The sequence below is a fragment of the Salvelinus fontinalis genome, chromosome 37 (genome assembly GCF_029448725.1).
Source record: "Salvelinus fontinalis isolate EN_2023a chromosome 37, ASM2944872v1, whole genome shotgun sequence".
In the NCBI taxonomy this organism is placed as follows: Eukaryota; Metazoa; Chordata; class Actinopteri; order Salmoniformes; family Salmonidae; genus Salvelinus; species Salvelinus fontinalis.
This window is the reverse complement of record NC_074701.1, coordinates 33,470,037-33,492,425: the sequence shown is the minus strand read 5'-3', so window position 1 is coordinate 33,492,425 and position 22,389 is coordinate 33,470,037.

Genomic DNA, 22,389 nt, shown 5'->3' with positions numbered 1-22,389 from the left:
TTTGTGGGCAGAACTGAAAAAGCGTGTGCGAGCAAGGAGGCCTACAAACCTGACTCAGTTACACCAGCTCTGTCAGGCGGAATGGGCCAAAATTCACCCAACTTATTGTGGGAAGCTTGTGGAAGGCTACCTGAAACGTTTGACCCAAGTTAAACACTTTAAAGGAAATGCTACCAAATACAAATTGAGTGTATGTAAACTTCTGACCCACTGGGAATGTGATGAAAGAAATAGAAGCTGAAATAAGTCATTCTCTCTTCTATTATTCTGATATGTCACATTCTTAAAATAAAGTGGTGATCCTAACTGACCTAAGACTGGGAATTTTTACTATGATTAAATGTCAGGAATTGTGAAAAACTGAGTTTAAATGTATTTGGCTAAGGTGTATGTAAACTTCCGACTTCAACTGTATATATATTATTAGTTTTTTACTGAAAAAAGCCAAAATATGCATGATTACACTGAACAAAAATATAAACACAAGATGTAAATTGTTGGTCCCATGTTTTATGAGCTGAAATAAAACATTCCCAAAATGTACACAAAGTACTTTTGTTTGTGGTTTACATCCCTGTTCGTGATCATTTCTCCTTCGCCAAGATAATCCAACCACCTGCCAGGTGTAGCATATCAAGAAGCTGATTAAACAGCATGATCATTACACAGGAGCACCTTGTGCTAGGGACAATAAAAGGCCACTCTAAAATGTGCCGTTTTGTCACACAACACAATGCCACAGATGTCTCAAGTTGAGGAATTGTGCAATTGGCATGCTGACTGCAGGAATGTCCACTAGAGCTGTTGCCAGATAATTGAGTGTTCATTTCTCTACCATATGCCAACTCCAATGTTGTTTTGTAGAATTTGGCAGTACGTCCAACTGGCCACACAACCACAGACCACATGTATTGTATTGTGTGGGCATGCGGTTTGCTGATGTCAACGTTGTAAACAGAGTGCCCCATGGTGGTGGTGGGGTTATGGTATGGGCCGGCATAAGCTACGGACAAGGAACACAATTGCATTTTGTCGATGGCAATTTGAACGCACAGAGATACTGTGAGAAGTTCCTGAGGCCCATTATCGTGCCATTCATCCACCACCATCACCTCATGTTTCAACATGATAATGCCCGGCTCCATGTCGCAAGGATCTGCACACTATTCCTGGAAGCTGAACATTTCCTAATTCTCTCCATGGCCTGCATACTCACTAGACATGTCACCCATTGAGCATGTTTGGGATGCTTTGGACCGACATGTACGACAGCATGTTCCAGTTCCCGCCAATATCCAGCAACTTTACACAGCCATTGAAGAGGAGTGGGACAACATTCCACAGGCCACAATCAACAGCCTGATCAACTCTATGCGAAGGATGTGCCGCGCTGCATGAGGCAAATGCTGGTCACACCAGATACTGACTGGTTTTCTGATCCACGCCCCTACCTTTTTTGTTGTTGTATCTGTGACCAACAGATGCATATCTGTATTCCCAGTCATGTGAAATCCATAGATTAGGGCAAATTTATTTAAATTGACTGATTTCCTTATATGAACTGTAACTTGGTAAAATCTTTGAAATTGTTGCATGTTGCGTTTATATTTTTGGTCAGTATATTGTATATACTGTATGTTTATACAATATGTCATGATATAGAAAATAAAGCATCCGTCTGGATTTAGCTCCCAGATGTGGCTTTGTAAAGACAGAATGACATCTCCATCTCCTTGTTAATCTGTTTGCCTAGTGTTTGATGTGTTTGGTTAAATGTTATGCATGTTTACCTACACTTTAATTAGATCCTTTGGACACACAGCTGTTTCAAAAACAATTTTTACAGCTCACAAAGTCATAAAATAGAGATAGAAAAAACACTACAGCTCCCAAGGCTTAATTTGTCAATTATTAAATCATGATTACATTTTATTTTATCACCATTAGCAACTGGGGACTCACAATCCCTTTGAGTTAGGTCACTAACTCTTCCTCGCCATACTATCCAGAATTACAAAAAAGAAAGTAAGTATTCATTTAAATCACCATGATTTGCTTGGATTCTAGCCTCGTCCAATTTAGCTAATGAAGTGTGCAGATGATTCATGGCAGACATATACATAATTCATAATTAAATTACCGCTTGATAGAGTGGAATTGATTAATTGTGAGGACACATGCGCTGCTGTTAATACTCTAATCTATCTCCAGAGTTGTTTTTCACTTTTTATCTCTTCCTTTATTGGCACATAGCTCACTGGCCTATAGTCAGCTCAGCTGCTGTAGGGTCCAGTTACCAAGTTGTGGCTAACACATTGTTACAACAAATTATCTGCAAGGAGAGGGCAGACGCTAAGTGATGGCTACAATATGCATTTGCCTTTAAAACTTAAGGGGCGACTTTAATTTATTGCGAGTGTCAAATGGACCTAGTCTAGTGAGTAATTACTTCAGAGCAGAGACATTAACGTATTCCAAGACTGCAGGGGGAGTAACCAGGCGGAGACACCCCTTCGTCTCCTCTCTCTGTCTTTTTTGTTCAATGATGGCCATGGCTGAGCTAGGCTAAAGCCTCTTTATATGCTTGTGTTAACTGGAAGTAGCTTTGGGTGCTTCCGAAGCCCTGGATAAATGACCATAAAATGGGGGGCAGTGGTTCAAAAGCCCAAAAATAGTCCATCTTCTTCATAGCCAAACCCAGAGTTTATTCTCCTCACCTTATGTGGGCTGAAGAAACTCCTGGTCCTACTAGCCTCCTTACCTTCATGGCAACTGTGGCTCTCAACTAGGATAGGTGATACTGTATCAGTGAAAAGTGTTGTATACGCTGAAGGGATTCATATTGTCCCAAAAATATACAAAGTTTCAATAAAGGGAATAATTCATATTTATCAAGAGAGTTCTGGGCAATACCTCAACAATCAGAAGTGCCCACTTAAAGCGTTTAAAACCAAAATATGGTCACTATGCCAGGGTTCTCCCAAAATAAGAATGTCCCTGCGCCACATTGCCGGCTTAGCTATGCCACTATGTAAAGATTTCACAGCAAGTGAAGCTGAAATTAATTATTGATAGAGTAACTTTGATCGCCAATTACATTGTTGTGAATTGCAAAACAGGCCGTTCATAAATTCAGAGCGTTATCATGTTCCTCAATTAATTCAGTATATTTCAGCAGTAGGCGTAGGCTATCTCGACACAGAGCAAGCTCAGGACTCACAGAACACACCCAGAGTAGGCGCAATACAATCTCACACTAAATTCATGCAAATATTTACAAAAAGTATTTCACCCGATTTTGTGCACAGAAAAGCAGTACAAGACATCGCAGAGAAGCTGTACAAGACATCGCAGAGAAAGCAGTACAAGACATCGCAGAGAAGCAGTACAAGACATCGCAGAGAAAGCAGTACAAGACATCGCAGAGATAGCAGTACAAGACATCACAGAGAAAACAGTACAAGACATCGCAGAGAAAGCAGTACAAGACATCGCAGAGATAGCAGTAGAAGACATCACAGAGAAAACAGTACAAGACAGCACAGAGAAAGCAGTACAAGACAGTGCAGAGAAAGCAGTACAAGACAGTGCAGAGAAAGCAGTACAAGAAATCGCAGAGGAAGCAGTACAAGACATCGCAGAGAAAGCAGTACAAGACATCGCAGAGAAAGCAGTACAAGACATCGCAGAGAAAGCAGTACAAGACAGTGCAGAGAAAGCAGTACAAGACAGTGCAGAGAAAGCAGTACAAGACATCGCAGAGAAAGCAGTACAAGACAGTGCAGAGAAAGCAGTACAAGACAGTGCAGAGAAAGCTGTACAAGACATAGCAGAGAAAGCAGTACAAGACAGTGCAGAGAAAGCAGTACAAGACATCGCAGAGAAAGCAGTACAAGACAGTGCAGAGAAAGCAGTAGAAGACAGTGCAGAGAAAGCAGTACAAGACAGTGCAGAGAAAGCAGTACAAGACATCGCAGAGATAGCAGTACAAGACAGTGCAGAGAAAGTAGTACAAGACAGCGCAGAGAAAGCAGTACACAACAGTGCAGAGAAAGCAGTACAAGACAGCGCAGAGAAAGCAGTACAAGACATAGCAGAGAAAGCAGTACAAGACATCGCAGAGAAAGTAGTACAAGACATCACAGAGAAAGCAGTACAAGACATCGCAGAGAAAGCAGTACAAGACAGCGCAGAGAAAGCAGTACAAGACAGGGCAGAGAAAGCAGTACAAGACAGTGCAGAGAAAGCAGTACAAGACATCGCAGAGAAAGCAGTACAAGACAGAGCAGAGAAAGCAGTACACGACAGTGCAGAGAAAGCAGTACAAGACAGTGCAGAGAAAGCAGTACAAGACAGTGCAGAGAAAGCAGTACAAGACAGTGCAGAGAAAGCAGTACAAGACATCGCAGAGAAAGCAGTACAAGACAGTGCAGAGAAAGCAGTACGAGACAGTGCAGAGAAAGCTGTACAAGACAGTGCAGAGAAAGCAGTACAAGACAGTGCAGAGAAAGCAGTACAAGACATCGCAGAGAAAGCAGTACAAGACATCGCAGAGATAGCAGTACAAGACAGTGCAGAGAAAGCAGTACAAGACAGCGCAGAGAAAGCAGTACACAACAGTGCAGAGAAAGCAGTACAAGACAGCGCAGAGAAAGCAGTACAAGACATAGCAGAGAAAGCAGTACAAGACATCGCAGAGAAAGTAGTACAAGACATCACAGAGAAAGCAGTACAAGACATCGCAGAGAAAGCAGTACAAGACAGCGCAGAGAAAGCAGTACAAGACAGGGCAGAGAAAGCAGTACAAGACATCGCAGAGAAAGCAGTACAAGACAGGGCAGAGAAAGCAGTACAAGACATCGCAGAGAAAGCAGTACAAGACATCGCAGAGAAAGCAGTACAAGACATCGCAGAGAAAGCAGTACAAGACAGAGCAGAGAAAGCAGTACAAGACAGTGCAGAGAAAGCAGTACAAGACATCGCAGAGAAAGCAGTACAAGACATCGCAGAGAAAGCAGTACAAGACAGGGCAGAGAAAGCAGTACAAGACATCGCAGAGAAAGCAGTACAAGACATCGCAGAGAAAGCAGTACAAGACAGCGCAGAGAAGCAGTACAAGACAGCGCAGAGAAAGCAGTACAAGACATCGCAGAGAAAGCAGTACAAGACAGGGCAGAGAAAGCAGGACAAGACATCGCAGAGAAAGCAGTACAAGCCAGCGCAGAGAAAGCAGTACAAGACATCGCAGAGAAAGCAGTACAAGACATCGCAGAGAAAGCAGTACAAGACATCGCAGAGATAGTAGTACAAGACAGTGCAGAGAAAGCAGTACAAGACAGTGCAGAGAAAGCAGTACATGACATCGCAGAGAAAGCAGTACAAGACAGCGCAGAGAAGCAGTACAAGACAGCGCAGAGAAAGCAGTACAAGACAGGGCAGAGAAAGCAGTACAAGACAGCGCAGAGAAAGCAGTACAAGACATCGCAGAGAAAGTAGTACAAGCCAGTGCAGAGAAAGCAGTACAAGACATCGCAGAGATAGTAGTACAAGACAGTGCAGAGAAAGCAGTACAAGACAGTGCAGAGAAAGCAGTACATGACATCGCAGAGGAAGCAGTACAAGACATCGCAGAAAAAGCAGTACAAGACAGCGCAGAGAAGCGGGGGAAATGTTATAGCGGTATTTTGACATAGGCTAGACTTGCTTTGATAATGCAACCTACAGATTACAGAATAAAGTTGGGAATTTTCATGCAAGACAGAAGTCAGGATTTTGGGTTTCAGTGGGATTGAGATGATATTTTCCGGGAATTGTGACGTGTGGTCTCGACAGTCCCGGGATCCCGGCTACCGATGTTAATGATTATTCCTGGTCTTCATCCTGTCAATGCAGCCACGAGTGTTCTCTCCAGACAAACAAGGGGCTTATCTCCATTTAACAGGCCTAGATAATAACACGGCCTTAAGCATCCAGCAGAAATCTCTTCATTATCTATTGATTCACTCTTGGTGACGTATGCCTCCTTCTCATAGCCATTACCAGGAACACTAGAACACTGTAGGCTTATCAACAGAAACAATAAGAGGCTTGTCAGTGCACTGCCAGAAAATCTGAGGAAGCATCTGCCCTGTTCAGACGAACTCATGACTCGGTCTGTGGTGAAAAAAATAACCCTCCCTCCAGCCCTCCATCCCTTCTTCTATGAAATGGGGGAAACGGAGAAGAGGGGGAGAGAGCTGATTATGAATGCTGAGGTAAAAGTAATGGCCGCAAAGATTCATCTTTGGGGGGGTGCAGGTGTAGAGGGGGGTAAGGGGTGGACAGTGGATGAGGCGAAGAGGAGGGGTGCACCCCCCAAAATTGAAGCTTGGCTCCTGGACTATAAACCTGTCACACAGATATATCTCCGGTGATGATGACATCTCATTCATTCTCTCTCTCTCTCTCTCTCTCTCTCTCTCTCTCTCTCTCTCTCTCTCTCTCTCTCTCTCTCTCTATCTCTCTCTCTCTCTCTCTCTCTCTCTCTCTCTCTCTCTCTCTCTCTCTCTCTCTCTCTCTCTCTCTCTCTCTCTCTCTCTCACTCACTTTCTCTCTCACTCTCTCTCTCGCTCTTTTCACCTCGCTACCCGCCGCCCCAAGCCTTCCCTTCTCTCTTCCCCTCACCCTGTTTCCTGCTTTCTACCCGGTATGTCACCCTGCTCTATAAGACAAAGGCCAATAAAGCTCTAAATTGTGTGCCTTACAGAAGGTCTGTACGTTCTGTCTCCTAGAACTGTTAGATTCACCATGAAGCACCCTCAATGTCATTGACAATGATTTACAGTTCTTTAGCATCCTCCTCTTCCACTAAATCACGGTGATAAAGATAATTAAGTGATGGGTTATAGGTTCTTCTTCCTTAGTCTATTGATTTTTTCACCCCTCAGAAGGATCCTGAACATTGTGATTATTGAGCCCTGCCTGTTTGATTCAGGTTTAATAGACTGCTGGGGAGAGGCGTAGCTCTCTTCCATTCTAACGTGCTTAAAACAAAAGTTAGCCGTTTTTCTACTTGGTTAATGGGCTTCCAATTATACTGGCTTACCTTGTTTGGTTTATCTGGGGCCTGTGTGCTGTGCACAGCCTGTTTGGTTGATTGTTGGTTGGTGGTTGGTTGGTGACAAACCTTCCTAGATCACCCTGCTTTCCCTGGCCTACAGGCTCTGTGGTTCTCAGTAATTTCTCCCCTGGACAAGGGACATTCATACGTAGAAATATACTGTATGCAAATGTTCTTAGGCTGGTTGGTGGTATGGACTGAGTTTTATTGGTGCTGGTGTTCAATCTCTCATCAACCACATGCTGTGGGGGGACAGACTCTAGAGTGTTCGTTGGAAGTGCATTGTTGATAGTGATTCTACTTTGGAATCCTACAGTGAAAATAGTAGGGCCATACTTTTTGAATGATGTCATTGATTAGAATCAGTTAGAATAACTAACGGAAGAGCCGAAGTTGCACATCTGTCACTCGGTCGCGTCACGCCATTGTTATGGTCGTTCTAAAGACGCTTCAGCCACAGTGATACCCAGTCATTCTGAACGGGGATTAACAACTGTTTCATCTAAATTACACTATAGTGCCTGGAAATACGATGACATTGTTAAAGTAGGCAAATTATAGTAGGAAATAACTTTGCCATCATTATTAAGCCGTCAAATGTACTTTAGAGAGATGGCAATGTTACCATTAGCTGGCAAAGTTAGTCAGCAATCTTAGTTAGCAATCTTAGCTAGCTAGACAATGTTATACTCCATCTAAAGTCAATCTTGTGACATCACAATGAGGACAAAAAGCTTTCCTACTAATGTGCACTATAACGCAACTTAGTAGGAACTAAATCTTCAACAGTGCCAATTTAGACTAAATTTTCAACAGCACCAATTTAGACTAAATCTTCAACAGCACCAATTTAGACTAAATCTTCAACAGCACCAATTTAGACTAAATCTTCAACAGCACCAATTTAGACTAAATCTTCAACAGCACCAATTTGGACTAAAACTTCAACAGCGCCAATTTAGACTAAATCTTCAACAGCACCAATTTAGACTAAAACTTCAACAGCGCCAATTTAGACTAAATCTTCAACAGCACCAATTTAGACTAAATCTTCAACAGCACCAATTTAGACTAAATGTTCAACAGCACCAATTTAGACTAAATCTTCAACAGCACCAATTTAGACTAAATATTCAACAGCACCAATTTGGACTAAATCTTCAACAGCACCAATTTAGAATGCCAAGTAGAATGTTCAGTCGGGCACCAGTGCTCAAGAGAATTTCACATAACAATATTGTGAAGCAACATGTAACCTACGAATACTGCCTATGTTCCACAAAGGGTTAAAGAACTGTCTATCTGTTTGTGATCAAAACAATAGTAGTTTTGCTGTAGTGAACGTGTTTGTGTCTGTAGCCTCGCTTTGCTTCCCCCAGGACGTTAACTAAAGCTAACAGCAGTAGTTACCGGGGACAATGTTCTTGTTCACTGGGACTGTGGGGCTGTCAGAGAGATGCCAGTCATCCAGCTGGGAGACCTGGGAATTCCTATATCTCCATGTACCTGTTAATTCTTGTTTCTCCCACTTGGCTGAGCACGGTTCACACACACACACACACACACACACACACACACACACACACACACACACACACACACACACACACACACACACACACACACACACACACACACACACACACACACACACACACACACACACACACACACACACATACACACACATACACACACACACACACACACAAACACACGCACACAGGCACAAACACACAAGCACGTAAGCGCACATACACATATGCAATCACGTAAGCACACACACGCACATTAACGCAAGTACACAAACACATGTAGTCATGCAGTCATGCGAATGCACACGCACACACACTTGCATGGAGCGCCGCAGAGAGCCACAGCCCACTTACCAAAGCCTGACAGTTGGCTTCTTAACAAAGCAGGGAATATAATTAAATGATATTTAACTTTGTTACCCAGCCAGCTATGTAATTAATTAATTCACCCAGGGTGTGCTGGGATTACAGAGAGAGAGAGATGTAGAGAGAGAGATGTAGAGAGAGAGATGTAGAGAGAGAGATGTAGAGAGAGAGAGAGAGAGAGAGAGAGAGAGAGAGAGAGAGAGAGAGAGAGAGAGAGAGAGAGAGAGAGAGAGAGAGAGAGAGAGAGAGAGAGATGTAGGGGAAGAGAGAGAGAGAGTACCCTGGGGTCAAAGCCACCCAATCCAGAACTCCTTGTTAATTGTTGGGTGCATTTGATACAAATATAACTAACCATTAAGGGATAATTGAGGAGAAAAATACCACTAATATTAGACAAAAAAACTACTTCGTAGCTTCAGAGGAACAGGAAGTAGTGGTTGTGTACTGTACATGTGAAATAATAACCCTGGTCTGATGATACCATATCATGTGAAGTGCTCTAAGCGCCCATACACACACAAACACAAACACATGCACACACACACACACACACAAACAAACACGAACACATACCCACACACACACACACACAGACAAACACGAATGCACATACACAATACACACACACAAACATGAACGTATGCACACACACACACACACACACACACACACACAAACATGCATGCATGCACACACACACAAACACACATACACGAGCACACACTCGTATGTACACAGCTATTATGATTTAATGTAATCAAATCTTGTAAGATTTTATTTTGTACAGAACTCTCACTAAAGTCAACTGTCACAAATTGTTTAGCAGAAAATACCACAGCCTCCCTAACAGCACGCCCAAAGCAACTACAGCAGCTAGAAAACGCTATGGTACTGCAGCACTACCTAAATGACTTTACTTCTGTAAATCTGTCCCTGTTAAACGATAAACCTGTCTTTTGCCTATAAGCACCCCAAGGCTGATGTAAAAAAAAAAAAAAAGAAAGAAACAATGATAAACAAACACATTACATTAAACTTTTATGTTCCTCCAAGAGTGGCTCAACCAGGACCATGTTTAATTGGGAATGTTTCATTGGAATGTTTCCCCCTCTTTGGTATTCTGTTCGTCTCTAAAGAAGCGTTCTGGAGTAAATTCCTCTTCATGCGTTACCAGGACCATCAAGCATCTAAATCAATCTAATTTATCCTCCAGATTGTCTACCGCATTGCTGCCTGTCAGTCTAAAAAACACAGCTGTATTGTTGTGTTCCTTTCGCCTTCGTTTCTAAATTACTGCCTCTCAGCGAAGTAAAATGCATCCAAAACCACTTCTGTAAATTATCGGCGATAAATAGTCATGAATCACTCATTGAATTGAGAGAGCGTTGATTTATAATTGGGCTGCTGCTGACTGCAGGAGGATATATAGCCTTCAGAGCCCAGGAGGATATTGTGAGGTCTATATGCACATTCATCACCCCACACTGTGCTATACTGAGACTATTATGTCATGTACTGTTACTGAGTGCTAAAAAGCACCCCATTCGGTGCAATTAGGGTGGGTGCAATTTATTGGGTGCAATTTATAGGGTGCAATAGGGTGCAATTTGGGATGCAGACATAGAAAGATACAGCTTTCCCCCAGTTGACCCTATATTATGTTCTAGTCCAAGGCTTTTTTATCTTTGTACAACCACAAATCCAGTTTATAACCACTAACAGGGTGACTACACAGCTCGTGTTGTGTGCGCGAGCTATGCAAAAGACATTTAGAAATCTATACTATTCAATTATTGCACTCACACTGCTCACGCTGCAAGTCCTGCCTCTCCAATCTCCTCATTGGTTTATAGAAGCAGGTACCCACGTGTCATTTCCTCATTGGTTATACCCACGTGGGTGACTGAAAGACAAACGAGGTCAGTGGCGGTAATGCACCTAATTTATGAAAGTTGCCAATCGCAATATAAAGAGAAGAATAAATAAAGAGAAGAAGAACCTGGAAGGAGGAGAGACGACTAGAAACGATTCGGATGACCGTTTTATGTGTGGATTTATTTAGTTATTTATTAGTTGGTGGAGTAGAGGACCTTGTGCATTTCAGGTAAAATAACAACTCAATGTTATTATCCCAGGACAAATTAGCTAGCAACAGCAAGCTAGCTAAATAGGACAAATTAGCTAGAAAGTGCAAGCTAACAAGCTAAATTGCCATAAATGTTTAATGCTTTTCGACCTGTTCCCAATTGGTTCAGAGTTTGTTTTGATATTTTAAACTGTGTGTCGTGATCGCGTTTGGTGTGGGGGGACATAATACGTTTATGCACGATGGCGCACGGGCGCAGCCGGTTTGGGTTCGGTGTAATAAAGGTGTAGCCTTTATTAAGAGCACCTGGCTCACATACCTTTTCATGAAATCTTTGTAAGACTAGATGTATCTTAAGAGCAATTTTGGGAGGCATTGACTAATGATTGTGCTGGATAAGAGAAAAAAAGACCTTTCATAGAACTGAGTGCCCATCAATGAAAATATATTGTCTGTTCTCAGCTTATAGAGACTTGGCTTTCGGTAAGCACAGTTTTTTATTCATTTTCATTTTTTATATGGTGTTGATTAGTAAAAATAATGTTTCATTAGCTCATCAACGTGATAGTGTAACGGTCCTGACCTGTTTTATGTTGGTTTTGTATGTGTTTATGGTCAGGGCGTGTGTTTTGGGTGGGCAGTCTAGGTTTTGTATTTCTAGGTTGGTTTTTGTGTTCGGCCTGGTATGATTCTCAATTAGAGACAGGTGTGTATCGTTTGTCTCTAATTGAGAGTCATACTAAGGCAGCCAGGGTTTCACTGGGGTTTTGTGGGTGTTTGTTCCTGTGTCCTCACAGGACGGTTGAAGGTTAGTCACATTTGTTGTTTTGTAGTTTTGTAGTGTCTTGTTTTGCTGTTGTCATTAAAAGATGGCTTATTTCCCTCAATCCGCATCTTGGTCCTATCCATGCTCCTTCTCGTCTAAGGGGGAGAACAACATTGACTGCCTTTACAGATAGTCAAACTTTAGTTGGGATAATATTTTACCTGGAAACATCTGTCAATAAAACCCCATTGAATAATCAACCATATCACCAGAATGCCATTGATACATGGAACACATGTTCAGAGGCCACTACTCTAGCAGTGTCCAATACAGCAATGACTTTAAGTGGAGATTGGCTGAAGGACTGTGTGTTGTGTGTGTTTAACTATCAACAGTCGCACACACACACACACAAACACACAAACACACACACACATGACCAAACGCACCAGACCAATGGTTAGTTAAACTTTGAAGTTTGAAGTTACTCAAATCCTATGGATTCACATATCTGATTTGAATCTTCCAAATAGCTCAGATATTTCAAACCACATTTAAAATTACCTTTGTAGGTTTGAAATCAGATACAAATCTCATTCTTGGTCATGCGACTTGTGCCTGAATGGTCAAATCTGGTATATTTGCCCTCAAGTGGTGTTTAGACTTTTGTTTGGCATATCTTGTTGCTTGCTGGCTACTCCGTTGACAGTTTTGACAAGAACATGTGGTAGCTAACTAGCTTGTTAATTGTTTACAAACAAATGAGTGAATGTGCTAGATAGCTAAACAGCTACCTAGCTAGCTAGTTGACTGCTGTGGCTAGCTAAACAGCTACCTAGCTAGCCAGTTGACTGCTGTGGCTAGCTAAACAGCTACTTAGCTAGCCAGTTGACTGCTGTGGCTAGCTAAACAGCTACTTAGCTAGCCAGTTGACTGCTGTGGCTAGCCAGAAAGGACTCATTTTGAAAGTTGCATCATCTTATGTTTTGAGGCTTTAAAAGTGTTCTTATACTATAATTTTGAACATTCAAATCAACTGTCCATGGCAGGCATTGTTGTCACCTTGATACATAACTTCTGAGTGACAGGAAGCACTAGCACCAATCAGCCTACTCCACTGCACACACAGCAGTCGTTACTATGACAACTAGCATATCCATGTCAGCAAATGACTTATGTCTGAACACACGCAAATCCGATTTGGTCACATGAAATTTGCTGTTTGGAGAGTCTTTATTCCAAAACTAATTTTAAAAACATAACTGATTTGAACATTAAGGACGGCAATTTGCTCACATATCGTGAGTCTTAGTAAGAGGAAAATGTCACCCCTTGTCATTGAGTTGTATCCATCAGCAGGGTTGGCGTACCATGTGGCCATATCCTGGTCACAATATTTAGGTCCCACTGCAATCTAAAGAGCATTTAGCCTGACAATATGCTGGCTTCATAATGGTTAGTGATATTTCTATCAAATGCACCCGACAATTAAAAAGGAGGTCTGGATTGGTTGGCCTTAACCTCAGAGTACTCTCTCTCTCCCCCTACCTCCCTCCCTCTCTCTCTCTCTCCTCAAAGTCCAGTGGCAGTCAGTTAGTCCAGTCCAGTGATTTATGTTAGCATGAAAAGACTTATGATGATGCTGAGGCAGCAGGCAGCAGGATGAGGGAGGCTGAGGGCCCGGGGCCATTGGGGGCCCTTGGTATTGAATGCTTCAGTGGCGTGTGCATGAAGTTCACCGCCCTCGCAGCCATGATAAATGTCAAGAGCAACAAACATCTTGTACATAAGACACAGGGCTGCCAAAGACATCACCATCACCCTCATACTGACTGCCAGAGGACAGCCCTATACTCTCTTCCTGGCCCGCTTTCTTTCTCTCTTTATCTTTCTCTCGCTGTCTCTCTCTCTCTCTGTGTGTCTCTCTGTCTATCTCATTGTCTCGCTCTCTCTCTCGCTCTCACTCTGTGTGTGTGTGTGTGTGTGTGTGTGTGTGTGTGTGTGTGTGTGTGTGTGTGTGTGTGTGTGTGTGTGTGTGTGTGTGTGTGTGTGTGTATACTGCAACTACTACCTACATTTGTATAGCTGTTGTACATTTACAAATACAACTATATTAATTTTCTCCTTGTTTATTCTACAATAATGGGAGCTTTTTCCTATTTTCCACAGGTACTGTATATTCACCCAGACGTTACAATATTACTCAGTGCTGCCACCTAATGGACAAAGTCTGCGTGTATTAGAAGCCACGTGTTCAGCAGTGGTCAACCATGGTTACACAGAGCCACGTGGTGTTCCAGTCCAACACTAACTGATTCAACCAAGCCTCTAGTTGTATAGGATTAGCTGAATCAAGTGTTAATGCTGGGAGGGACAAAAGCCTGCACACCCTGTCGTTCACCAGGAATATTTTTGAGTAAATTATGCCTTCTCTATAACTACAATACATAAACATCCCAAAAATGTGTGATAGCTAATATGAATGTGATAAGAATACGTATAATTTCAGTGTTACATCCTGTAGATGGAGGACACGACATTGTGTGTGTGTGTGTGTGTGTGTGTGTGTGTGTGTGTGTGTGTGTGTGTGTGTGTGTGTGTGTGTGTGTGTGTGTGTGTGTGTGTGTGTGTGTGTGTCTGTTGTTCTGGATAGGACATATGTACTTCAGTCATGTGCTCATCTCTCCTACACACAACTAGCTCTCACAGTCTAACGTCAGAAAGTAACAGTGCTCACTGTTGCCCCTAGTGGCCGGTTTCCACATCCTCTCCCGACGTCCTCACACATGGATGGACGTCGAATACTGACTTGTATCACATATGACCTGGCTGCTACACTAGCCCTGCTTGCCTGGGGCCAAAATACACGTTAGGTTAGTCTTAGACACACACACACACACACATTCAAACATACATACATAAACTCAAACATACACACACGCATAGGCACGCACTGACACACACACACACCACAAGAAGACAGAGTCAGGTGTTTTTCTTCTTTTACAGCGACTAGGCGCCTTTATCTAATTCTGAGATGTCATCTGAGGACTTGGCTAAGTCATCCTGGGATTCAGGAACACTCACTTCAAAGTATCATCTGATTTGATCAACCCCCTCTCCTCCTTCTGGGGTTTCCACTTGGTTTTGAAGGGAGGAACAGAAGTGAGCAGAACAGGGCTGGAAGGAACAGGCCTCAGTGCTATTACAGTTATCTGGCTGCCTGGGGAAGTACAGTCCTCTACTGTCCTATCCTGTACAGTATATATCATCTCTGTTGGCTGGTGTCATCCTCCACTTGATAAACTGCACTTCCTGTCGGCGCATTGGAGGCCACTGAAAGTTTGGAGCCTGATATTAAAAAGAACAAAACAACGTCTGTTCTGCTTCCAGAGTGGAACGCCGGTGACACATTCCGTCCCACCGGCCCAGAACATTCCAAATCATTTGGATAATTCACAATAGCAGGAGTATGTCTGAACTCCTAGCTAGCCGGTATTCTCCAATGATTATAAACATTGATGTCATGACAGTGCTTTGTGAATTTGACACTAGCCAGGCAATATGAGTATCTGAGCAAGTAGACACATACTTCGCTGTGACATAAAACATGCGCCATGACAACAGTATGCAAACATTTGCCTGCATGCACTCAACAGTATTATACGGGCGCATAAATTAAGGCACCTCATCATTTTTTGACAGAGAGGCAGTCCGTTGTTTAACTCAACAGTCCTTGTCTCATAGACATCACTGGCACCACTCAGAGTTGGCCCGGCCTGGGAGTGTTCCGTTCTATATCCTGGCTATGACCGCACCGCACGCAGGGTTCAGCTCTATCTCTCTTCTCCCCCCCCCTCTCTCTCTCTCTCTTCCACCCTCTCTCTCTATCTCTCTTCCCCCCCTCTCTCTCTCTCTATCTCTCTTCTGCCCCTGCCCTCTCTCTCTCTCTTCCACCCTCTCTCTCAATCTCTCTTCCCCCCCTCTCTCTCTCTCTATCTCTCTTCTGCCCCTGCCCTCTCTCTCTCTCTTCCACCCTCTCTCTCAATCTCTCTTCTCCCCCCTCTCTCTCTCTCTCTCTCTCTCTATCTCTCTTCTGCCCCTGCCCTCTCTCTCTCTCTTCCACCCTCTCTCTCTATCTCTCTTCTAACCCCCTCTCTCTCTCTCTTCCACCCTCTATCTCTATCTCTCTTCTGCCCCCCCCCCTCTCTCTCTCTTCCACCCTCTCTCTCTATCTCTCTTCTGCCCCCCCCTCTCTCTCTATATATATATATATATATATATTTCTCTTCTGCCCCCTCTCTCTCTCTCTTTCTCTCTTCCACCCTCTATCTCTCTTCTGCCCCCCCCTCTCTCTCTTCCCCCTCTCTCCATCTCTCTTCTGCCCCCCCTCTCTCTCTCTTCCCCCTCTATCTCTTTTCTACCCTCCCACTTTCTCTCTCTCCCTCTCCCCCCTCTATCTCTATCTCTCTTCTGACCGCCCCCCCCCCCTCTCTCTCTCTCTCGCTCTCTCTCTCTCTCTCTCTTCCCGCTCTATCTCTATCTCTCTTCTGTCCGCCCCCTCTCTCTCTCTCTTTCTTCCCCCTATCTCCTTTTCCAGACAGAGAAAGAGAGAGAGAGAGATAGGGATTTATTGTGCTCCGGATGGAGGCTGGTTAGAGCCCTGCTTGTAAAACGTATTTTGGAATGTACATTGGTTTTACTGGAGCACCTCCTGTCACACAACAGCGACACATCACTAGCAGAGTGGAGGGGTGTAGCACAGGAACCTGCCTCCCCAACCCACCCTGCATTGTTTTGTCCTCAAGGGCCTCCATTTTGGAGAGAGGCTCCCAGACTGCCAACACCTAACAGACATATTTGTGTTTGTCAGTGTGATGTTTGATGGAAACCAGTCCTCTTTCTACCTGTCTTTCAAATACAGTTAGATGGATGCCAAGTCCGTGCCATTGGCGGCCATGAAGATATGCTGGAGTTATGCCTATCTACAATAACATCTCTGTATTCAACTTGTCTGGAAATCATCCCCTCAGTTCTCCTCATGTAGCCTACACCTGACCTACACGGTGTATCTATAGACTGACAGTGTCAATCTTCCTACAATTTACAACATGCAGGTTTTCCATGCAAGAGGAGAAACAGACCCCGGTCTCTCCTACCCCATCATATCCTACCCCCTAATCTCCTAGACCATCTTCTCCTGTCACCTCATCTCCTAACCAGTCATCTCCTAACCCCTCATCCCCTACCCCCTAATCCCCTACTCCTCTCTCTCTCTTCTACCCCCTTAACAAAGCCACCATAGCTCCGCTCTCTCTCTCTCTCACACTCTCTCTCTCTCTCTCTCTCTCTCTCTGTCTCTCTCTCTATCGGCCGTCTTTCCGTCTGGCTAGGCAACACAACAGCCCTTTCCTGGCCTGCCTCCAAGTCTCCTCTGACTCCCTCCTCTGAGCAGGAAGTATCGAAGAGGTCTGCTACCTGCCACCTAACTTCCAGTGTGATTTGTGACGGGGCCGTCTGACCAGAACAATTGCATTAACAAGCCGCCCAAAGGCCTTGGCTGTCAGAGAACCCGCTGATACCATGTGAGATCTTTATTAAATTACAATTATAAAACGACAAGTCCTCTCCATGTCCCACCTCACCTGCCCATGGACCGGAGGGACTCGAGGGACGGCACAGAGGCTTCGACACGTGCCGCTGTCACATGAAGGCTGGGTGAGTCACGGGGCCTGATGGCTGGTCTGTGTGAGTACCTCCTCCTGCCGGCTCGCTCTCTTCTACAATACAAGGGCCCATGTTCAAAAAGTGTCTTACAATAGGAGGAGTTTTAAAATGAGTTTTTAATTGTCAGTACACTCTTCGAAAAGAGGGTTCCAAAAGGGTTATTCGGCTGTCCCCGCAGGATAATCCTTTTTGGTTCAAGGTAGAACCATTTTTGGTTCCAGGTAGAACCCTTCTGGGTTCGATGCAGAACCATCTATGGAAAGGGTTCCAAATGGAACTGAAAAGGGTTCTAACTGGAACCAAAAACGATTTCTGCGAAGGGTTCTCCTATGGGGACAGCCAAAGAACCCTTTAAGGTTCTAAATAGCACCTTTTTTTTAAAGTGTATAGAAAGGTTTATGCCTCATGGTTTTACAGGAGTAGTAGCAATTGATTCTCATAACCATGGTTCCTACATATGGAGATTGATGTAACGGCTAGGCTTGGTGGCACAACACCAGTACTGCGGCCTGGGGAAACGCCAAACCTCACCCCGCCTGGCCGCAATCCTTAAAACTGCACTTCAGGGTCCAATATTAAGGATATTGTCCTGCAAGTCCAGCAAGAAGTAAGTGGATAAACAATTACTCTCAGCAATCTTCCTGGGTGCATTACAGTTATTTATGTGCCACATGTAAATACATAAATTGGGGCCAAACAGAAAATCAAGTTCTCTCCAGGGTGCCATGCAAGTCACGGCATCCGGAGTGTAATAACTTACCGATGCAGATAACAATGGCAGAGTGTGCATATTACAATATACTATAGGGTCTCTGTGGGGTAAAATATGCCTGGTACTTAGGCTGTATGGGCAGGGGAAATGACATATGCAGAGAGGCAGCGAGCTAGCTAGCGCTCCGTGATGATCAATAAAATGCCACCAGGTTGGAGATTTACGAGGACACGCCATCGATCAATTAGGAGCTGACTGCACAGAGTGCTCAGAAATGCCAATGGGTATTATAACTCAATCAGACACATGGCAGAATTAGTGTACTGTACCAAAGACAAACCTGAGTGTTGAGGCACTGGACAAGCTTTCCACATGTTGATGAGTGTAGACAGAGATGGACTACGTGTCTACATACCCACTATTGGAGAAGTCATGGTCACGTTATGTGCCGGCAGGCACTTTGACTTTTTGCTGTTATATGAAAAATGCTACACAGGAGTCATGAATACATTATTATTAATACATTTTCATATAAAAGTAGTGGAAGGAAAGCCATTAGGCCTACGTGAGCCCTGTAGAATAAGTAATGAACTGGATGTTTAACTGTAACTGTGACTCATCTCCAAGAAGTAACTGGAAGTTCAACTACAACTGTGACTCATCTCCAAGAAGTAACCGGAAGTTCAACTGTAACTGTGACTCATCTCCAAGAAGTAACTGGAAGTTCAACTATAACTGTGACTCATCTCCAAGAAGTAACTGGAAGTTCAACTATAACTGTGACTCATCTCCAAGAAGTAACCGGAAGTTCAACTATAACTGTGACTCATCTCCAAGAAGTAACTGGAAGTTCAACTGTAACTGTGACTCATCTCCAAGAAGTAACTGGAAGTTCAACTATAACTGTGACTCATCTCCAAGAAGTAACCGGAAGTTCAACTGTAACTGTGACTCATCTCCAAGAAGTAACTGGAAGTTCAACTATAACTGTGACTCATCTCCAAGAAGTAACCGGAAGTTCAACTGTAACTGTGACTCATCTCCAAAAAGTAACTGGAAGTTCAACTATAACTGTGACTCATCTCCAAGAAGTAACCGGAAGTTCAACTGTAACTGTGACTCATCTCCAAGAAGTAACTGGAAGTTCAACTATAACTGTGACTCATCTCCAAGAAGTAACCGGAGGTTCAACTACAACTGTGACTCATCTCCAAGAAGTAACTGGAAGTTCAACTATAACTGTGACTCATATCCAAGAAGTAACTGGAAGTTCAACTATAACTGTGACTCATCTCTAAGAAGTAACTGGAAGTTCAACTGTAACTGTGACTCATCTCCAAGAAGTAACTGGAAGTTCAACTATAACTGTGACTCATCTCTAAGAAGTAAGTACACCAGATGTTTCATTCTAATGATGACAGAGATAGAACAGGAGAGAGAGAGAAAGAGAGAGAGATTATTTAGAAAATAGATTGAGAGAAAAGGGGAAATGGAAAGCAAAAAACAGAGAAATACAGAAATAGAGAGAGGGGGAGACTCTAGACAAAGAGACCCTCCCCATACCTTCTCAGGAGAATGGAGTCATTTAGTATATCTCTCTCCCTGCAACCTATCACTCAGACAGATCAGCTCTTTCAGCGTGGTGCGGCTGATAATCATACATATTCTATATGCCGGCGGGCCATAAATCTCTGTCCCAGTTTCATCTGGCCGTCATTCATCAATCACCCGGCAGAGAGCAGGATAGAACACTGCAGTCTGCTCCCCAATATATCACATTAGTACCTGGGATGTTTACCAAGATAATAGGAGACAACAGCAGAGGATGAAATATAGCACAGCTGCATTCGTCAAATTAAAACCACTCCTCATCCTCCGCGCTCCTCCTCCTCCCTCCACCGTTTTCCTCCCATCAGGATCCAGATCTCCCTGGACTGGACTGGGCTGGGCTGAGAGACTTTATGTTTCTGTGAACTGGGAAGAGATGATCACGAGACTCCAATAATGTTCTTTCCACATCTCAATACTTTTTATGATATCCTCTTCTCGTCATCTTCCTTCCCTCCCTGCTTTATCCCAACACTTTCCTTGTCACCTTTCCTTTATCCCTTTATCCCTATCAGCAGTCTAAAACATGTTCAACACTATGTTTCTGGAGGATGTCCCTGCCACTGACATGTAGCATTGAAGACAGTATGTTTTAAGAAGAAAAATCCAATAGCTAATTTAAGTGTAATCTCTAATGTCTTTGGGGGGAAATGTTAATCAGAGATTAACATCTAAAAATCCTACCCATAATACCCTGTAATATCACAACGTTTAAAAACCTATCACATACCAACTCTAAAGATCATTTTCCTCATGCAACGTAATCTAACACATATTAATGATTATTACACCTACAGATGTGGGTTAAAATAACATAGGGTTGCCTCAGCCAGCCCCAGCCAGGGCTGATTATTAAGTGTAGCGGTGCTGTCTAGCTGGCTGGTAAATGGTACAATCAGTAATTACAGCGTGGTAGAGATGAATTAGCATGGCTGCTAATTAAAACAGGTTAATAATGCTAGCTTTGATTTGGCACTTAATTTAGGAATGCCTCCTCTTTTTCACACTGCAATTAACTACGGCTGTGAGTTTTACCCACACATAACTAGCCACAGGAGTAACGTGAACTGACCTTACTTGAAGTTGTCCGTATTTGTAATTGATTGTTTTGTTTTGTATTGTGTGGTAAAATATCTGTTTCTTGGCCAGACCCAGCTGTGAGAGACACACCAGAGCAGCTTTCTGCCTGCCTGAGACTTTCTGATGGAGGACTCAATGAAAGTAACATTATACTGGATCTTGTCTCAAATTAATGACATTTACATAATCGGATTCCTATTGACACATCCTAAGGGCAGGTATTATTCAGAAAATCACTAGCAGCGATTAGATCAGCCTGATGTCTGGTACATATTCACCATCCAGAATGAGGAGAGATGCTGGCCTTCAACTCAGCTGTGATCCGTGGTATTATATACAACTCTGCAAACAACACAACATAGAGCTATTGAGAATGATTTTGTGGGCGTGTAATCACACATGAGTTGGGTGTTTACTGTACTGTCATTTCAACCTCGAAAACAAATGGTCCCCATACTGTAGTCATTATAGTCGTGCTGATAGACCTAATGTAAGACGACAGATTTCAGACAGTACAAACACTGCAGCTATGCTGCAATTCTTCGACATGGAACAACCAAGACCACAAAACAAACCATAGCCGAGAAAACAAATTCCTTTGTTCAGAAACAGTTAGCTACCAATGTTGAACCGTATACAGTTCATGGTTGAACCCCAAACACACATGTAAATAGAGCCTCAGTTGTGCCTCAGTTGTGGGGGGACTCCAGGCCAAACATGTAGCTAGAAAAAATTCAATATTTAAATAAATTATGCATAACTGATACATTTCTTATCAACTCAACCAAATCACAGCAGAACATGTTCATGACAGGATTCTTCAGTCCGGTCCTGAGAGGTGTGTGTAGTTTGTCTGTTCTGTAGTGAGCTAAACCTGCAAAAAGCACAGTTTCCCCAAAGCATCCAGTAAACAACATGGGTCCAGTCATCCTCTCTATACAGACTGTATCCCTTTTTAGATTGGAAATTTAATTTGGGGAGATGAATGTATTCTATTCCAGTTTGCAGTGGTCAGGGACAGAGCTGTTGTGCTGCTGCTGTGGTATGGCCAGGTAATTCATTTGTATGGCCAGGTAATTAATATCAGATTCCCTGTTTTGTTACATTTCTTCCTCTTTGACATTTTAATTTCGACAAAAAGCTGCGGTCTCGGCGTGGCCCTTCTCTGGAGATCCTAATGGCCTATAAAACATGATGACTGATAGATAAGGACTTCACTTCGCCAATGAGTGTTTGAAACCTTGCTGATCACACTGAATTTAGTCCCTGTTCCTCTTTCCTCCCTCCCCTCCCTTCTCCTCACCTGCCTCCATTCCCTTCCCCACCCAACCTCCTAAATTCCTTTCTTGTCAATTATATTGTGGCTATACGGCGTTCCCGTTGGAAGAATGGGAATCTATCAATGTGTCA